The following is a 19592-nucleotide window of genomic DNA, read 5'->3' on the forward strand; positions in this document are numbered from 1 at the left end:
TTAAAACAATTATTTTAATTGAGGTATAATTCAGACACCATAAAATTCACCATTGTAAAGTATACAATTTAGTCTCTTTTTAGTACATTCACAAGGTTGTACTACTGTCACCATTATCTTTTCCGAACATTTTCATCATTCCAAAAAGAAGTCCCATGCCTGTTACTAGTCATTCCCCATTCTCTGGCCTGGCAGTCACTAATCTACTTTCTATCTCTATGGATTTGCCTGTCCTGGACATTTCATATAAATGGGAAAGCTCACTTTTAAAAGTCATGCCTAACTGTACAAATGAAGACTTTTATGGCAAAGTAAATTTAACCAAGAAGACAGACAATATTTTGTTTTCCATTGTTTTTAAAAAGCTGCTTAGAAATTTTATGGAGTGTGATTTTCAGACTTGATGGCAATTGCGGGGAGTTGGAAAACTCTGTAGTTAGCTGGAACCCTTAGAGAAATTTCATTTGTATGGAACACTAAACTCTTTTGCCCCAAGTTGTAAAGTTTTGGTTTTCTTTCTTGAAGTTGAGATAAACTCAGTTGTTAGTTGATTTTATATAAATAATTTGTAAATGCTATTTCAGAATTAATAACAAATGATTTTATTATCTCCTTAAGCACATTATTGTTTACCCAGGTGTGTTAGTTTTCTATCACCACCATATGACAAATCACCCCAAAACTTAGCCACTTAAAACAGCACCTATGTATTTTCTCACAGTTTCTGTGGGTCTGGAATCTGGGTGTGGCTGAGCCAAGTCCTCCAGCTCAGGGTCTGTCACGAGGCTGAGGTCAAGGTGTTGGCTGGGTTCCCCCGGGGGGGGGGGGGAGGACCTGCTTCTCAGCTCACTTGTGTGGTCCTGGACAGGAGGCAGTTCCTCCCTCGCAGCCTGTTGGACTAAGGGTCTTAGTTTCTCATGGCTGTCCTCAGGCAGCTGTCCTCAACAAAGAAGGCAAGTGAGAAAAGCCAAAGGCAAGTGCCAGCAAGTCAGAAGTCATCATCTTTTATAACTTAATCTTGAAAGTGACATCTCATCACTTTTGCTGTATTCTCTTTACTAGATGCAAGTCACTAGTTCCTGGCCGCCCTCAAGGGAGGGGGCGGGGGTTACACCAGGGAGTGAGTAGGACCAGTAGTGGATTCCCAGCACCATCTCGCAAGGCTGCCCGTCTCCCGTGTCGGCTGGGAACTGGGTCCTGCACCCCCGTGTTGCTCATTCTCCCAGGCTCGGGCTCCCTTTGCTCATGATGGATCTGCAGAACTAGGCGGCAGAGGTTAAATAGCCTCTGTCAATGCCACTGAGTACATTCACCCAGGGCAGCTGTAGCTTCTTACCACCAGTGGTAGGATTCCTGGTAACTTGTCAAAAGGGAAATGAAATGGAGTGAGGTAAGTCCGTCAGGAACACAACTTCCGGGCTGCCTCCCTCCCATTGCTGTGTGTGATGGTATTCACTGTAAGTTCTGTGCTCACATTTTGTGTTTTGAGGGTTTTGTTTTGTCTTTTACTCAGTTTTTGTGTCTATAAATAGTGTTGACCTTGGTGAGCTCTTTATTTGACTGGTAACAGTAAGCTCATCTTTTAAATATGTATCATTATTTGAGTTTAAAATGAAATATTATGAAATAAAGAGTTTAATTTTTATGCTCATCTTATGTACTCTGTCAAGTAATTTATCTTCATGCCTCTAGGTAAGTAAAAGTCTTCACTTTGTCTCACATGGGGGTGTGTGTGTGTGCGTAAATATGGGTGTGCTGCTCTTTTACTGCAGATTTCATATGGTATGTATTGAAATTTGGCTTAGCCCTTGAGCAGCCTTTATTGAGTCACAGATGTTTTTCTCTGTGTGAAGAGGTTCCCCTCCCATCCCCTATTTTCTTCCCGTACCCAAAGGCTTGAAAACCTTAAAACCTAGGCTTTGGCTGTTTCTACCGAGGGTTTCTTTCCTCTGGGAGTTTTGGCTGGTTGTTTGGTTCTTGATTTATAATACAGAAAAATCCCTTGGAAATTTTTAAGTTCTCAAAATACAGAAAAGTTGCCAATTAAACAGAAAAAAAAGTGTTGGTGAGGATATAGAGAGATTGGAATCCTTGGTAGGTAGGAATATAAAATGGTGCAGCCTTTATGGAAAACAGCATAGTAGTTCCTCAAAAAACTAAAACTAGAATCACCATACAATCCATCAATTCCACGTTTGGGTATATACCCCAAAGAATGAAAACAGGGACTTGAAGAGATATTTGTACAATCACGCTTGTAGCAGCATTATTCACAATGACCAAAAGGTGGAAACAACCCAAGTGTCCATCAGTAGATGAATGGGTAAACAAGGTGTGGTCCATACATAACAATAGTCTGCTGCGTGCTACTTAATAGGGGCAGAGCCGGCGCACACTTAGCACGTGGCAGTTAGCGCGAGACCCTGAGTGCGAGACCAGGGTTAGAGGTCACGCTCAGCCTCGTTGGGGTCCTCAAGCAGAGAGTGCGATGAGAGCTGATGGAGGCCTTCTCCCTGGGGCCGTCCGGCTTTGGGATGGGCGGGTGAGGTGGGGGCCCGAGGACGGGCTGAGGGCTGGGTCCCACAGAGCTCCAGAGCCCTCCCCTCGGCTGCCTGCTGGCTGGGACCAGGCCTTGAGGCAGCAGCGAACCTCTCCCCCATCTGTACCTCGGCAACCTGATGGCGGCGGCAGTCTCCATGGGTCACAGACCATGGAGGCCTCAGCACCTGGAGTATATGGACATTGCCATTAAGGTAACAGCTTCAGGGAATTCCCTGGTGGTCCAGTGGTTAGGACTTGGCGCTTTCACTGCAGTGGCCCAGGTTGGATCCCTGGTCGGGGAACTAAGATCCTGCAAGCCGCTCTGTGCGGCCAGAAAAAAAAAAAAAGGTAACAGCTTCAACCAGCTTCAGTCTCTCAGTTCAAGTTTCAAAAATTGGTCCAGCTTAGATCCGATGTCTCCCGCTAGGAGGTGGCCAGAGGTCAGGGTTAAGTTGCAAGGACACTGCACATCATTACTTCAGGTCCACCTCTGTGGCTGGGGCTATTCTCAAAGAAGGGCGATTGTTTGTGAGCTGGGACTTCACCTGATGGGTATTTGCTACAACATGTATTCCTATCGATCCTATACAACTGATTCCCTCCAGTTTAAATGAGAAGCTGAGTCCGGCTGGGTCCTGGGCCCCTGGCTCCCTCAGTGATGACGGCTGGGCAGGGTCTGGGGACCTGGTCCTGAGGGCACTGCCAGATCTGCCTCCTCAGCCGGGCCTGGGCACTGGGGGGAGGACCCAGACTTGGGTGCTGGACGAACGCTCCCAGGCAGGGTGACCGGCCTGCACAGGGACCCCCTCCTCTCAGCCAGGGCCTGGACCTCAGAGGGTGAAAGTTGAGCCTTGGGACCGTGCCCTTTCTTGTCAGGACAGAGAATAACATTTGTTTTGGTGGAGGGTTACAGGGACATCGTGATCTGACCATGACCTGACCTCAAGAACAAAGGATCTGACACCAAGAAGTCTGCAACAACTAACCACGCCCCTCCCTCACCTTTCCTGTAAAAGGGCTTTGCTGAAAGCTTTTGGGGAGTTGGGGTGGTTCTTTTGTTTGTTTGTTTTTGCCCGCCCCACACGGCTTGCAGCATCTTAGTTCCTTGACCAGGGATCCAACCTGGGCCACCGCAGTGAAAGCGCCAAGTCCTAACCACTGGACTGCCAGGGAACTCCCAAGTTGGGAGTTTTTTTAAGGCATGATTCACCCGTCTCCTTTCTCTGCTCCAGACTCCAGCGTTTTGGTATTGTTTGGCCTCACCGTGCATCAGGCACACGGACTTGGTTCGATAACACTACAACATGGATGAACCTTGAGGACATTATGCTAAGTGAAATCAGCCAGTCACAAAAGGACAAATACTGTATGATTTCACTTATGTGAGATCCCTAGAAGAGCCAGACTCATAGAGACAGAAAGTAGAATGGTGGTTGCCAGGGCCTGGGGGGCTGGGGGGAAAGAGAGGTATTGTTTAGTGGGAGTAGAGTGTCAGTTTTGGAAGATGAAAGAGTTCTGGAGATGGATGGTGGTGATGGTTGCACAACAATGTGAATGTACTTAATGCCACTGAACTGTACACTTAAAAATGGTTAAGATGGTAAATTTTATGGATAAAATTTTCATATATTTTTTTTTTTAAGAATGATTTTACAATTCTTTTCTTTTTTTTAAAAGAGCATCTCAGAAATCTCTGAGAACAGTTCTGCCTGTTAGAAGTCAAGGCACAGGTATATGAGTTTTTTGAGACAAGAGAGCTGTACATTTAATGACATATTGTTGACAGTTTACACAATCCAGATCTGAGTGTCATCATGGCGGTGGGTCATGTGGCCTCTTACAAGATAAAGATGGAATGTTATCTTTTAAGCAATTGCCTTGTTGATGCTAGGAGAATGCTGCTTTTTTTGATTGAACAGGTATTTCTGCTGCTGGGGGAGGTTTGCTCGATGCCTAATGCAGATACACAATGCACAGTAGTGGGGAAAGAGGAGGCCCAAGGGCAGAGGAAATTTTTTATGTTTAAATTTTTCTTGTCTTGCCATAAAATATGAATTTTATTTCACAGCTGCATTTCCTTGATGACATATGATGTGGAGCATCTTTTTACGTACTTATTTGCCATCTGTATACCTTCGTTGCTGAGGTGTCTGTTAAATTCCTTATTCTTTTTATATTTTGGATAACAGTCCTTTATCAGATGTACCTTTTGCAAATATTTTCTCCCAGCCCATGGCTTATCTTCTCACTCTCTTGAGTGTGATTTCTTTTTGTTGATCCATAATATACTAAATTTCAATTACTTAAGTACATTACGCAGTACATTTTTGTTAATCTGGTAAGCCAAGAAACGACGTTTCATAGTGGCTTTCAAACTTGAGACTATTTTCAACTTTGTGTACAAATGGTCTGAATATGCCATCAGCTCTTCCCTGGTGCATCTGGTTGTGACTGTTGGTTTTCTGAACTGCTATTAAATCTGGAAGGTTTGTTGTTTTTATCACGAGTAGTTCTGCCCTAATTATGTGTGAACTGAGATGGATAATTTAAAGGAAAACCTGATCGCCATTTTAGAGACGTCACATCCAAAAGAGGCTCATTTGGGCATTTCTTTCTTGACTTCATTTCAATTCATTGGTCTTCCTTTTTTCTTTTCTTCCATAAAACATTGTCAGATATTCCCAATTCTTCAGTCTTCTTTGTTTATATTCTAAGCCTGTTTGACTTCTTTTTAAAATTGGTTTTGTTCTATTTTACATTTTAAAAGGGATCTTTTGGGGTAACTGTCACATGAACTGAAAAGCAAAGTCTTTGGATGACGCATCTCGCAGACACTGGGAGGGAAAAAGCAGATTTTTTTTTTCCTATACTTATTTTGTGTGGTTACAACCATTCAAATAAGAGAGGAGCCAGTAAATCTTTTCAGTCAGTGTGTTGGGTAAGGGGACTGTCGGATAGATGCTGCCGTCAGAGAGAGCCGTGCTGGGGGTCTGGGCTGGGTCTCCTCCTGCAGGTGGGTCTCCTCCTGCAGGTGGTTGCACCTATGACTACGCTGTGTGTGCCCGACTCTGCAGGAAATGATTTGTTTTGTGTCCAGAACTTTATTTATTTTTAAATTCATTCATTCATTCATTTTTGGCTGCGTTGGGTCTTCGTTGCTGCGCGAGGGCTTTCTCTGGTTGCAGCGAGCAGGGGCTACTCTTCGTTGCGGTGCGTGGGCTTCTCATTGCGGTGGCTTCTCTTGTTGCAGAGCACGGGCTCTAGGCCGCAGGCTTCAGTAATTGTGGCGTGCGGGCTTCAGTAGTTGTGGCTAGCGGGCTCTAGAGCGCAGGCTCAGTAGTTGTGGCGCACAGGCTTAGTTGCTCCGCGGCATGTGGGATCTTCCCGGACCAGGGCTCGAACCCATGTCCCCTGCATTGGTAGGCGGATTCTTAACCACTGCGCCACCAGGGAAGCCCTATATTTCTTATTATATCACAGCCAGTATAGATCTGAGCTACATGGTGACTCTTGGGAAGTAGGTAGCAAGTAAATAATTATTGCTCTGTTATGATTTTGAAAATATGAAAACATAATAGATTCAGACTGGCAGCCCTGAGATCTTAACGTTTGGACATGGAAGGAACCTCAGAGAATATTTAAAACCTAGAACACAGATACAGAATATAAAAGTCTTCATCATTTCCAATTAGAGCACAGAACCACACCTCTGTGTCCTAAATTTTGGTGTAAACTTATCCCACCTCAAACCTGTCTGTCCAAAGCTTAAAAATCACCAAAATCTTCCCCCATGATTTTTCTTGCTTTCCTTCTTGCTTTTCTAGCCACTCCTGTAGACTTAAGTTTTGTTTTCTCTTTTTAATAAATATCTGGCTAAAAGGCTTTTCTTGGAGTCAAAGTACTGAGGTAGTATCCTTAAAGGAGGTAAAAAGTTCAAAAGCTGGCTTATGTGTCCAGTAAGACATCACTTATTCTGGCATAGAGAGGGAAGAATTGCCTTAATAATGCCATAAATGCCATAAATGGTCTTTATGAAATTCTCTCCAATTAAACAGCCTTCTCCTCTGTGCTGTGGTCTTTAAATTGGCCAGGTCATTCATCTGTGGGTAATAGCCAGCTCGCAATGGACTGTTGCTGCTATTAATCTTTTTTTTTTTTTTTTTAAAGTTTTTTTCTTTTTTTAATTATTATTTATTTATTTATTTTTGGCTGTGTTGGGTCTTCGTTTCTGTGCGAGGGCTTCCTCTAGCTGCGGCAAGTGGGGGCCACTCTTCATCGCGGTGCGCGGGCCTCACTATCGTGGCCTTTCGTTGCGGAGCACAGGCTCCAGACGCGCAGGCTCAGTAGTTGTGGCTCACGGGCCTAGTTGCACTGCGGCATGTGGGATCTTCCCAGACCAGGGCTCGAACCCGTGTTCCCTGCATTAGCAGGCAGATTCTCAACCACTGCGCCACCAGGGAAGCCCAATCTTTTTTTTAAGAAAGAAAATCACACGCATAATAACCTGCTTGAAAAAGCCCCTTACTGGGACATCATTATTTGTTTTCTGGCCGCAGAACAATGAATGCAGTTCTGCACAGTTGTCTGTATGCTTCCCTTAATGCTACCGGACTGATTGGCCGCAGTGAAAGAACCTGAGATGTGTTCTACGTGTCAGAGCAGAAGGTACTCATACTTAGAATCTCCTGCATTTGTGCCTGTATAAATACCATCCCCACCTCTAATGTATGATAGGAGGATGGGTATGGTCATGCTGTGCAATGACCAATGAGAATTATGAGTTTAAATGTAGTGGTGAGCAAGAATAAATAAGGAAATATTGCCTCTTCCAACATTAAATACATTCCATATTGGTGAAAGTTAACCTGAAAAGGAAGAGAATTAAACTACTCAGGTGAAAATGACAGGAAGACACTGTTCTAGGAAGACACTGAAACTGACTCAAGAAGAAATAGGAAATCTGGAAAGACCCTATAACAAATAAAAAATTTAATTAGTAATTTAAAATCTTCCCTCCCCCCACAAACAAATCCAGGCCCAAATGGCTTCACTGGTGAATTTTATCAAATATTTAAAGAAGAAATAATACTTATCCTTCACAGATTCTTTCAGAAAATAGAGAAGGAGAGAAACACTTTCCAACTCATTCCATTAGGCCAGTATGACTCTGATACCAAAGTCAAAGACATCACAGAAAAGAAAACCACAGTCAACATAGAGGCCAAAATATTAGGAAACTGAATCTAGAGAAAACAAACATATAAAAAGGATGATACACCATGACCCAGCAGGATTTATCCCAGGAATGGGATCAGTTTTGTCAACCAAAAAATTATGCAGGAGGCTGCAAATAAGAAAAGAGTTTATTTGGGGGAGGGGTCTTAAGAATTGTAGTTCGGGGGCTTTCCTGGTGGCTCAGTGGTTAAGAATCTGCCTGCCAATGCAAGGGACATGGGTTCGAGCCCTGGTCCAGGAAGATCCCACATGCCATGGAGCAACTAAGCCCGTGTGCCACAACTACTGAGCCTGCGCTCTAGAGCCCGCAAGCCACAACTACTGAAGCCCATTAGCCTAGAGCCCATGCTATGCAACAAGAGAAGCCACCGCAATGAGAAGCCCATGCACCGCAACAAAGAGTAGCCCCTGCTCGCCACAACTGGAGAAAGCCCACACGCAGCAATGAAGGCCCAAAGCAGCCAAAAATAAAATAAATAAATTTATTAAAAAAAAAAAAAAAAAAAAGGAATTGCAGTTCGGGAGACACAGATTCAGGTAATCCGGAAAGAGTGTTCCAGGGAACAGAAGGAGTCAGGGACTTATGAAGACAAAAAGCCATGAAGTTGTTAAAAGTTGCCTGGCGAGAATTGTGATTCACTCTGACCAAGTCAGAAAATATTTGTCCTTAAGGAATCACAAGTTGTTTTAGGGTAGGGGTCTAATTAGTAGATATGCTGTCATGAGTTATTTTAGGGTAAGTGTCCGATAAGTATTTTGAGTTTCTGGCAGGCATTCTGGATGACTCCATCAGGTCAAAGGTTAGATTCCATCCAGCCTGAGACGTGCATAAGTCACACTTCCTTAATAGTCTCCCGGCTCCATTTAAGAGTGCTCTCTTAGCAATACCAACTGAATTTTGATTTTCCTTTCACAGTTTAACATCCAAAAATCAATTAATGTAATTGTGTCATTTTCCAGCACCAGTAACTCTTCAACACCTACTGGTTGTCCTACAAGTAAATTCAATTCTGATACTAATTACCCAGAGTTAGCACAGACCCCTTAATTTGAAGGCTGTCTCACAAGACAGCCCTCAGTTCTGTTGCCAGCCACGAATCTCGGCTCTCCCCAAGGCTCTGGCACTTCTGACTGGCTGACCACAAATTCAGGGGCTCCCACATTCCTCCTTCAGATTTGATAATTCTCTAGAACAACTCACAGAATCAGAAAAGCACTATACATACTTTAGTAGCATTATTATAAAGGATGCAACCCAGGAACAGCCAAATGGAAGAGATGCACAGGGCAAGGTGGAGTGGGGCACAGAGCTTCCATGTCCCATCCGAATATGCCACTCTCCCAGCACACTGAGATGTTCACCACCATGGAAGCTCCCTGAACCCTGTTCAAGAGTTTTTATCAAGATTTAGTTATGTAGGACTTCCCTCGTGGTGCAGTGGTTAAGAATCCGCCTGCCAATGCAGGGGACACGGGTTTGAGCCCTGGTCCGGGAAGATCCCATGTGCCGTGGAGCAACTAAGCCCGCGAGCCACAACTATTGAGCCCACGTGCCACAACTACTGAAGCCCGCGTGCCTAGAGCCTGTGTGCCACAACAAGAGAAGCCACTGCAATGAGAAGCCTGCACACCGTGATGAAGAGCAGCCCCCGCTCGCCGCAACTAGAAAAAGCCTGTGCGCAGCAACGAAGACCCAACGCAGCCAAAAATAAATAAATAAATTTATTTAAAAAAAAAGAAAAGATTTAGTTATGTAAGCATGGTTGATCAAATCACTGGCATTAGTGATTGATTCAATTTCCAGTTCCTCACCCCTCCCGGAGCGGGGGCTGAAGTTCTAACTGTCTAATTACATGCTTGGTTCCTCTGGCAACCAGCCCCCATCCTGAAGCTATTTAGGGGCCCCAAGAATCACCTCATTAGCATAAACTCAGGTAGGGTCCAAAGGGACTCATTAAGAATAAAGACACTCCTAGCACTCAGGAAATTCCAAGGATTTTAGGAGCTCTGTGCCAGGAATCCAGGACAAAGACCAGGTGTGTGTATATATATTATTATACCGCAGTAATGCATCATATTAATAGAATAAAGGACAAAGCTATATGATCACTCACGTCGCAGAAAAGGCCCCTGACAAAATCCAACACCATTCATGATTGTAAAGAAACAGAATTCCCTGGTGGCCCAGTGGTTAGGACTCTGTACTTTCACTGCAGGGGCCTTGGGTTCGGTCCCTGGTGGGGGAACTAAGATCCCGCAAGCCGAGTGGTAAGGCCAAAAAAAAAAAAGAAAACAAACAAACAAAAATATAAACACCTCTCATTAAAGTAGGAACAGAGAACTTCTTCAACGTAACAGGAGCATCTATGGAAAAGCCCACAGCTAACGTGCTTAGTGGTGAAAAAATGAATGTTCTTTCCCTCAGATCAGGAGCAAAAGAAAGGCAAAACGTACACTTCAGCCACTTCTGTAGTAAGACAAAAAAAAAAGTCATCCAGATTGATAAAAAATAAAACTGTCAATCACAGATGACATGATCTTGGATGTAAATAATCCCAAGAATACACACACAAACCTACTAGAACTAACAGGTTAAGCAAAGTGGCAAGACACAAGCTCAACATACAGAAATCAGTTGTATTTCTATATACTAGTACTGAGCAATCTGCAAATAAAATTAATACAATTCCATTCACAATAGCACCAAAAGGAATAAAATATTTAGTAATAGATTTAACCAAAAAATGCAATTTTTGTTTGCTGGAAACTTTATAAAGCGTTGCTGAGAGAAATTAAAGTTCTAAATAAATGGAGGGAAGTTCCATGGTCATGGGTTGGAAGACTCAGTATTGTCAAGATGGCAATTCTCACCTCACTGATTATAAAATCAATGCAATCTCTATCAAAATCCCAGCTGGATTTTTTTGTGTATGGGGAAATCGACAAGTTGACTTTAAAATCTATAGGGAAATACAAAGGACCTGGAATTGGCAAAACAATTTTGAAAAAGAAAAAGCTGGAGGTACTTTCACTTTTTTATTTCAAACTTACTGTGATGAAACAGTCATCAAGACGGAGACTGTTGGCATGAGGCTAGATCAATGGAAAGTAATTGAGAGTCCAGAAATCCTTACATTTTTATGGTCATCAGATTTTTGACAAAGGTACCAAGACAGTTCAATAGTCTTTTCAACAAGTGGTGCTGGGACAATTGGATATCCATGTGCAAAAGAAATGAACTTAGATACTTTAAGATACTTCTCACGATTGCCTCGGATAGATTGCTCTGCACAAGTACTCATCTGTCCTTTTGGTTAGAATATTTATGGGAAATGGGATTCAGGGCACCAAGAGAAGATCTGTTTCAAAGAGCACAGTGGGGAGTGAATGAACACGGGTATCTATTGATGCAATTCGTGCTGGGCCATTAAGTATTTATCTCAGTATGCAGATCGGATTTGTTTTCAAGATCTTGGGTCTCTCCTGCCTTTGTTGATATCTTCAGGCTTATTTTCCTTTCTTCGGCCAGGCCTGTAAGCATGCATCAATTCCTGATCTAAACCAAGAGTAACCTGGGGAAAACTTGGGCGTCAAGTCTGACTCAGGTCGACACTGGCAATGAAGGGATACTTAGGCAGTGCTCACATTTACAGAGCGAGCATCACACACCCACAGGACGGGGTCAAGCAGGACTTGGTTTTAACTAGGTCAGATCTGAGGGATGTACATTGACACAGTGTTTCATCCTTGCTGAAGCTCAAGGTGCCTCACCCCAACTGCAAGGAGCAAATCTTATTCCTGTTACCATGTGTGGATGCAAATACTCAACCGTCAAGAGCCAGTCAGCAAAATTGCAGTTAGGACTCAGGCCAGCTCTGTCAAGTTCAGGTGTGGGCTATATCCTTTCCCTCGAATTCTCTGTGGGTAGGCCCTGAAGCCGTTTCTGTTGCCTGTGCTTTTTTGTGTGTTTGTTTTTGTTTTTTTGGCCGCGCCTCAAGGCTTGTGGGGTCTTAGTTCTCCAGCCAGGGATTGAACCCGGGCCCGCTACAGTGGAATTGTGGAGTTTTAACCCCTGGACCGCCAGGGAGTTCCCACTGCCTGTGCTTTTGAATGAAAATAATTCTCCTGCAGCCTTACCTCTAGAATAAGACTTCACATTTATATAACCTGATTTTGCAGAGCCCTTGCAAGGACTTCTTTTATTTATTTAGCTATTAAAATTTTTTTAAAAATTGAGGTATACTTGATTCACAATGTTGTGTTAGTTTCTGCTGTATAGCAAAGTGATTCAGTTATACATATGTATACATTCTTTTTTATATTCTTCTCCATTTTTTATCACAGGATATTGAATATAGTTCCCTGTGCTATACAGCAGGAACTTGTTGTTTATTCATCCTATGTATAATAGTTTGCATCTGCTAATCCTAAAGTCCCAATCCATCCCTCCCCCACCCCACCCTCCTTGGCAACCACAAGTCTGTTCTTTATGTCTGTGAGTCTGTTTCTCTTTTGATGATAAGTTCATTTATATCATTTTTTTAGATTCCACCTATAAGTGATATATTTGTCTTTCTCCGTCTGACTTCACTTAGTATGATAATCTCTAAGTCCATCAAGTACTTCTTAATGGAGACTCCCAAGAACTCAGTACAGAAGTTAGGAGAGAGGGGTCAACATCCCCATATTGTGGCTTACAACTGAGCTCAGAACTGGCCTCCCAGGAGGGCAGGGAGGTGGCATGGCCAGCTCAGAACAGGCTTCTTACAACTGCACTTGACCCCACTGCCTCTCAACAGAGCCTTTGCCCAGTTGCTCACTAAATTCTAGTTGTGTTAGGGGAACCATTGCCCTGGCCAGGTACCATAGTAACCACTTGCATGAGTTATCTTTAAAAGGAGGTCCTGGTAAGGAACACGGAACTAACAAGCTACCACCAACCAGAAGAATTCAGGAAAGGTCAGAAGGAGAGAGGAGACTCCAGTCCATATGTCCTACCAACCTCCCAGAATCCTTCTCGCTAGAATCCATCTTGGCTGAGAGATGCACGTGCCACCAGGAAGGACCTTGAGTCAGACTATGGGCCAAGCAGGATGATTGGCCAGAGACAACCCGGAAACTAACCCCATTACCATAAAACCCGAGACTGCGAGCCACGTGGCAGAGCAGTTCTCCTGGGTTCCCTTACCCTCCTGCTCTTCGCCTGGGCGCCCCTTCCCAATAAAGTCTCTTGCTTTGTCAGCACGTGTGTCTCCTCGCACAATTCATTTCCGAGCGTTAGACAAGAACCCACTCTCGGTCCCTGGAAGGGGTCCCTCTTCCTGCAACAGTTGGATTAACTAGAATTCTACAAACTGAATTAAGAGCATATGGCATCTTTTTTCTTTGATCCAGTCTAAGAGAATTTAGTTAGTGCATCGGAGCAGCTTGTGGAAGCATTGCTTAATCAGGACATGGGGAATAATATGTCCCATTGTGCAGCCTGGGTTTATTGAAGTTCCAGTAGTGTTTGGGATATTTATTACCAGGTCAGGAGAGTGGGTTAGGAAGATCTCAGAAGCCTCTAGGAGGGAGTAAATTGTTTAAATATCCCATGTGCCTCTGAAATTGAAGCACAGGGCTGAGATGCTAAGTGGGTAAAGTGGGCCTGCGGGTCCCAGCTCTTGCTGACTGTCTCCTTTGTCTCTCTCTCCAATATTATGCTCCTCCGTGCAGATTTCTCACCACTTGTCTCTCTGTGTTATTGGAAACGGCAAGGTATCCACAGTAAAGCCAATTTAAACCCAGTAGAGTCTGCAAGCATTAACACTTATGCTCGAAAATGGGGAAAATGATAGAGCCTGCTGCAGGAAGGTCTCATCGCACTGTTTACCAGTGTCACTGGGGGTGAAGAGATGAAAAATGGCCTGGGGGGGGTGGCAGAGTGAATTTCATTCCATGCAAAGAAAAATGAGATTAAAAATATTTCAAGGCAATAAAGTACCTTCAAGTGCCTGCACTGGGCAAATAAACCAGAGTCACAGGTATTGGGAAAAATCACAGAATGGAATAGGGTCTGTGCAATGTGGAGGACTTCAGTGACCGGCCATTTGTGAGGTGGGAGTCATAGGGATTCACTGTCTTCCAGGTGGGGGAGGGGGGAGTGCCTCCGAGTCCCCGGGGGCCTCAGCCCTGTCGCCATGGTTTCCAGTCTCCTGGGTGATCTGAAAGCATGTCTCTTTTATTCTGCCTATTTCCCTCTTTTGCGGCCCAGCTTGCTCTCGACCTTACCCTTTTTTAGATTTCTAGAGTGGGTTTCTTAGCCCTGACCCCTTTGACATTTGGGCCCAGTCATTTCTCTCGTGGGGTGTCCTGTGCATGACACAATGTTGAGCTTCCGTGGCCTCTATCCCCAGGGTGCCCGCAGCACTCCCCTCCTCCAGTTCTGCCAACCAAAAATATCTCCAGGACTTCCCTGGCGGTCCAGTGGTTAAGACCCCCGAGCTTCCACTGCAGGGGGTGAAGGTTCGATCCCTGGTCAGGGAACTAAGATACCCCATGCCATCCCGTGCGGCGCAGCCAAAACAAACAAACAAAACAAACAACAAAACAAATCTCCAGACATTGCCAAATGTCCCCGAGGGGGCAAAATCATCCCCACCCACTCCTGTAGAGAATCTCTATCCTAGGAGGTGGCAAAAATTAGCTGAGTCTGAAGACTTCTGAGGCATTGAAAGGGACTGCCTTGCTCAGAATGGGTCAAATTGACCTCTTGGAGTAAAATCATCTCCATATAAATGACCACTTAATGGTGTGGTTGTTGCGGTAGACAGAAGAATGGCCACTCAAAGATGTCCCCATCCTAATCCCCCGAATTTGTGAAAATGTGACCTCGCACAGCAAAAGGGATTCTGCAGCTGTAATGAAGTTAAGGGTCTTGAGATGGGAGATTTTACCCCATGCTCTGTGTGGCTTCCGTGTAATCACAGGGTCCTTGCGAGCGGGAGGCAGGAGGGTCAGAGACAGGGAAGGAGAGGTGATGTCAGAAGCAGAGGTGGGAGAGAGATTGAAGACGCTGGCCTTGAAGGTGCAGGAAGGGGCCACGAGCCAAGACATGCCTCTAGAAACTGGAAAAGGCAAGGAAATGGACTCTCCCCAGAGCCTCCAGAAGGAACGCAGCCCTGTTACTGACTCGGGTCCTTGGACTCTTTAATGAATAGAAACTGATAAGAAACCTGACAAGGAATTCAGGCAAAGCTTTACGGGGGGACTTGTGCTGCAGCACGAGGGAGTGAAAACAAGTAACAGGTGCCCTTGCGTGCTCCTGAGGGTGGGTGAGCTGGTCCCTTAAATGGGGTGAGGGCAGGGGTGGATCGGTGGGTGGGCTGGAGGGGGGCTCAGGTGGCCTGTCCGTCCCCTTGGTGGTGCCGTGTGCAGGGATCACGCACAGGAGCCTGCTTTTGCACCCGGCACCTCAGAAATGGCAGTGGGTTTGTGGCCTTTTTGTATCTTATTGTTCCTAATTGCCCCAACTGCACATGCACTGCAGTTGTTTTTAGCCCCTTGTAGTTTCTTTGTATTCTGTTGTTGCGGAGACGTTTGTTCAGGTGTAAGCAATGCAGCCAAGGGTCTCGGGGTCCCAGCCTGTCTCAGCCCTGTTGACACGCGGTGAGACCTGTTTTGGACTTCTGACCTCCAGAGCTGTAAAATAATAAATGTATGGTGTTTGAAGGGACTAAGAAACGAACGCAGTGGGCATTGGTTGTTTTTCCTCAGCTAGACAAGTCTCCAGAGAAAGGGAGCAGCGCCCTGTTTCCTGCACTCCCACAGCACAGTGCTTTTTGCTGGTGAGGGGAGTTGGAAGCAGTGTCTTCCATAAACTTTGAGATGAGGTTAAGTCCTCCTCTTTCCTGCAGGGGCTCACGAGAGCTGATGGCCTGGGCATCGAGGCAACCCCTAACCCATCAGCGGGGATGATCGCCTGCTGGAAGTCAAGCTGGGAAGTAGTGCAGACCCGGCCTGGACCCGGGAAGTCCGTCTTGAACCCTCATCTCTCCGTGGCACCTCAGTCACGCACATCCATCAGCCAGCGTCCCACTGGGAGCCCTGCGGACTTTTCTTCTGGAGAGTTGGCACCCGGGGTGTGTCTGTGAAATGCAGGTTGAACAGTGCAAATTTGGGGGTCTTTTTCCCATTTACCGTGGGGAGTCGGGTTGTGCAAAAACTGACTGATTTCATAAATTCATTGTTTCACTTAGAAATTTTTTTTTAAAGATTTTTTAATAGACCTAATTTTGTAGAACAGTTTTAGTTGAGAGCAAAATTGAGTGCAAAGTACAGAGATTTCCCGTATACCCTCTGCCTCTTCACACGTACAACCTTCCTCACCATCAGCATCCCCACCAGAGTGGGACATTTGTTACAATTAATGAACCGACGCTGATACATCATTATCCCCCAAAGTCCACGGTTTACATCAGGGTTCACTCTTGGTGGTGTACCTTCTATGGATTCGGACAAATGTACAGTGGCGTGTGTCCACCACTATAGTAACACACAGAGCAGTTTTGCGGTTTTCCTTTTAATGCAGATTGCAGACCATGGGAAATACTTTGCATGTCAGGATCAGCTTGCTCAGTAGATGCTCGGTGTAATTCCTATGTAGCTTCACTGGGCACTTATAACTTTGGCCAGTTATCTGTTAAACGTATATTGTTTGTTATGAGGAAGAGCAGGTGAGAGAGTGCTGCCAGGTCAGTGTAAACTCCTCCCAACTGCATGGAAAATGTTTAAGTCATGCTTGCTTACTGAGATACATTCAGCAAATACCAAGCCCCCACTACCATACATTAGGGAGCAAAAGCCACAGAGCTTGGTCCTCCTACAGTTTCCAGCCTACACAGGGTTGTTTAGGGAGCTTGGCAAATCTGTTAACTACAGATGAGGAATAAGACAGGATTTGCCCAGATAATACAACAGAACTTTCTTAGGAAGGGATGGAGTTGGCTTATAGGTCCTAGCAGGCCCTACAACAAGCCAGTCCAGGCAAAGCTTCAGATGCCAGACCACGGGGTAAATGACCCCTCCCAAGCTTCCTTCTGTCCCTCCTGGGATTTTTGCTCACTCCTGTGGGTGGGTGAGGAAGTTGACAAATGAGAAACCCAGGCTCTGGTCCCTGCTGTGGGTCTTTCGGTTGGCCATGGGCTCTCTCAAATTGAGTTTGCTCATCTGAAAAGAAAGGTTTGGACACGATGGCCTCTGGGATTTCTATTAGCCAGGACAGACTGATTCTCACGTGGATGGGGGCCCTGCTAGACCAGGTCCACCTCTGTTTGTTTCCATGTCCTGGTCAGTCAGATACCACCAATCCTTAGCTAGAGCTTCAGATGAATTCCAAATGCTTGGGCAGAAGTTTCAGCCACGGCCCTGTGGTCCTCTAGTCCTGCACTGCTTGCCAGATCAGCAAGTTCCAGGTGGAATGCATCTCTTTCTAGCTAGGGGGTGAGTAGGAATTACTGTGCTGGTTTTGGAGTCTTGCAGGAAAGAAACGTCCAGGAAATCGGGCTGTGTCCTCTTGTGCCCTGCAGAGGGCGTCCTGCTCTTGCAGTTGGCCTGCGTGCATCCTGTAGGTAGTTGCCTCCTTTTCGTGTGGCTGAGGCCCAGGGCTGGGGTGGAAGAGGAATGGAACTGACATAGTAACTTCCGATGCAATTTAAACTTGGACTCGGGCCCTCAAACGAAGCTTCTGCTGCACTGTTCTGACTTCCACACTTGTGCCTTTCTCCTCTGGCTGATGTGGAGACATCTGTCCTTGTCCCGTGGCCTGTGGCCTACATCCTGATGTTCCTATTTAAACCCCCGAGTTCATAAATTGTCCCTATCTTTCATTTCCTCTTTGAAAGGCACTGAGAACTCAATTTGTGGAAAATGAGGTCCACTCCTCCTGGACCTTGTATGTTACGTTTTTAGGCAAAACCACTTTACAGATATTACTCTTTTGAAAGCAGTTTTGCCTAAAAACATAACATACAAGGTCCAGGAGGAGTGATTCATTTGGTTCCTGTTGCCCTCGGCCTAAGAAGAAAACACAAACAGGAAAACTGTGAAGTAACAGTTAAAACCCGTGTATAAATTCATTTCTAACCAAGCTCTAGAATTCCTAGAAAGTACAGTAGAGGGACTTCCCTGGCGGTCCAGTGGTTAAGACTCTGCGCTTCCACTGCAGGGGGCATGGGTTCGATCCCTGGTGGGGGAACTAAGATCCCGCATGCCATGTGGCATGGCCAAAAAAAAAAGAAAAAAAAAGAAAGTACAGTAGAATATATATATATATATATAATATATATATATGTATAGCCTTAGAGCTATTTAATACCACTGCAGGTTGCCATGACGAGGGTAGGGGCCGAATGGTGGCACAGAGGAGGGGCCCTAACCTGTTGTCATGGGACTTCCTTACTGTGGAGCAGTTACAGCTGTGGGGGAGAGGAGGGCGGACACAGTGCTGTTTTCCCAGCCCTCTGTGCTCTCTGTGGTCCCCTGTGCCTTCCTCCGTGAGCACAGTATGGAACTCTTAGGCTGGCTCCAGGGGTCATTTGTCCCTCCCTCCCACATCCAGGGGACAACTGTCATAGCATCCCTCAACACTTGCTGTCAGAAACACACAGCTGCTGTCTAACATCCGCTGCCCTTACCGGGACTTAGATGAATTTCCCTGTTTATTTTTCCGGATGAGCTAGTTACCCTCCTGTAGTGGGTTAAATAGTGTCCCCACCAAAAGATATGCCTGTCCATATCCTAACCCCTGGGGGCTGTGAATGTGATCTTACCTGGAAATAGAGTCTTTGCAGATGTGATTAAGGTGAGGATCTCGAGATCATCCTGGATTTGGGATAGGCCCTGAATCCGCTGGCTGGTGTCCTGATAAGAGAAAGGAGAGGGGGAATGGAGACCCACAGAAGGAAAGGTGATGGGAAGACGGAGGCGGAGACTGGAGTGATACAGCTGCAAACCAAGGACACCAAGGAGCGCAAGAAACTCCCAGAAACTAGGAGGCAGGCCTGGGAGAGCTCCTCCCTCAGAGGCTCCGAAGGAACCAACTCTGCCGATACCTTGGTTTCAGACTTCCAGCCTCCAGAACTGGGAGAGAAGAAATTTCTGTCGTTTTAGACCCCGTGGTTTGGGGTAACTCGTTATGGCGGCCCCAGGAGATTAATACACCTCCTCCCCAAGCCCTGACCATTTCAACAAGGGTGTATGATGGCTGCCTCTTATTTTTAAAATAATTAATTAATTAATTAATTAGGTTGTGCTGGGTCTTTAGTTGTGGCAGGCGGGCTCCTTAGTTGCGGCTGCCTCTCATTTTTGATTCTCAGTTAAACCATCCCGTGTTTTTGAATAATTTACATTTCAGGACTTCTCTCTTCTGGGCCCCTCTGCCTTGGGCCATGGTAAACCTCATGGGTACAAAGTCTCCTCCCTGACTTCAGCCGGCTTTCCCATCAGGTTCGCTCTGCTGACCACCAGTGGGGCCGACTGGGTGCCTTTTCTCTCACCTTCACCTGGGCGGGCTGCTTATGTTCTGAGGCCCAGTGGCGTATGTCATTAGCTGAAAAGAGTCTCAGAAGGCTAATGATGTTTTCTCCTGCTTTGTCCTCTCTTCTCTGTTGATTTCCTGAAAATAGACTACCTTTTTTTTTTTAAATTTATTTATTTTATTTATTTTTATTTTTGGCTGCGTTGGGTCTTCGTTGCTGCACGTGGGCTTTTCTCTAGTTGCGGCGAGTGGGGGCTACTCTTCATTGCAGTGCACGGGCTTCTCATTGCGGTGGCTTCTC

This window comes from Balaenoptera ricei, chromosome 20 (genome assembly GCF_028023285.1).
Source record: "Balaenoptera ricei isolate mBalRic1 chromosome 20, mBalRic1.hap2, whole genome shotgun sequence".
Lineage (NCBI taxonomy): Eukaryota > Metazoa > Chordata > Mammalia > Artiodactyla > Balaenopteridae > Balaenoptera > Balaenoptera ricei.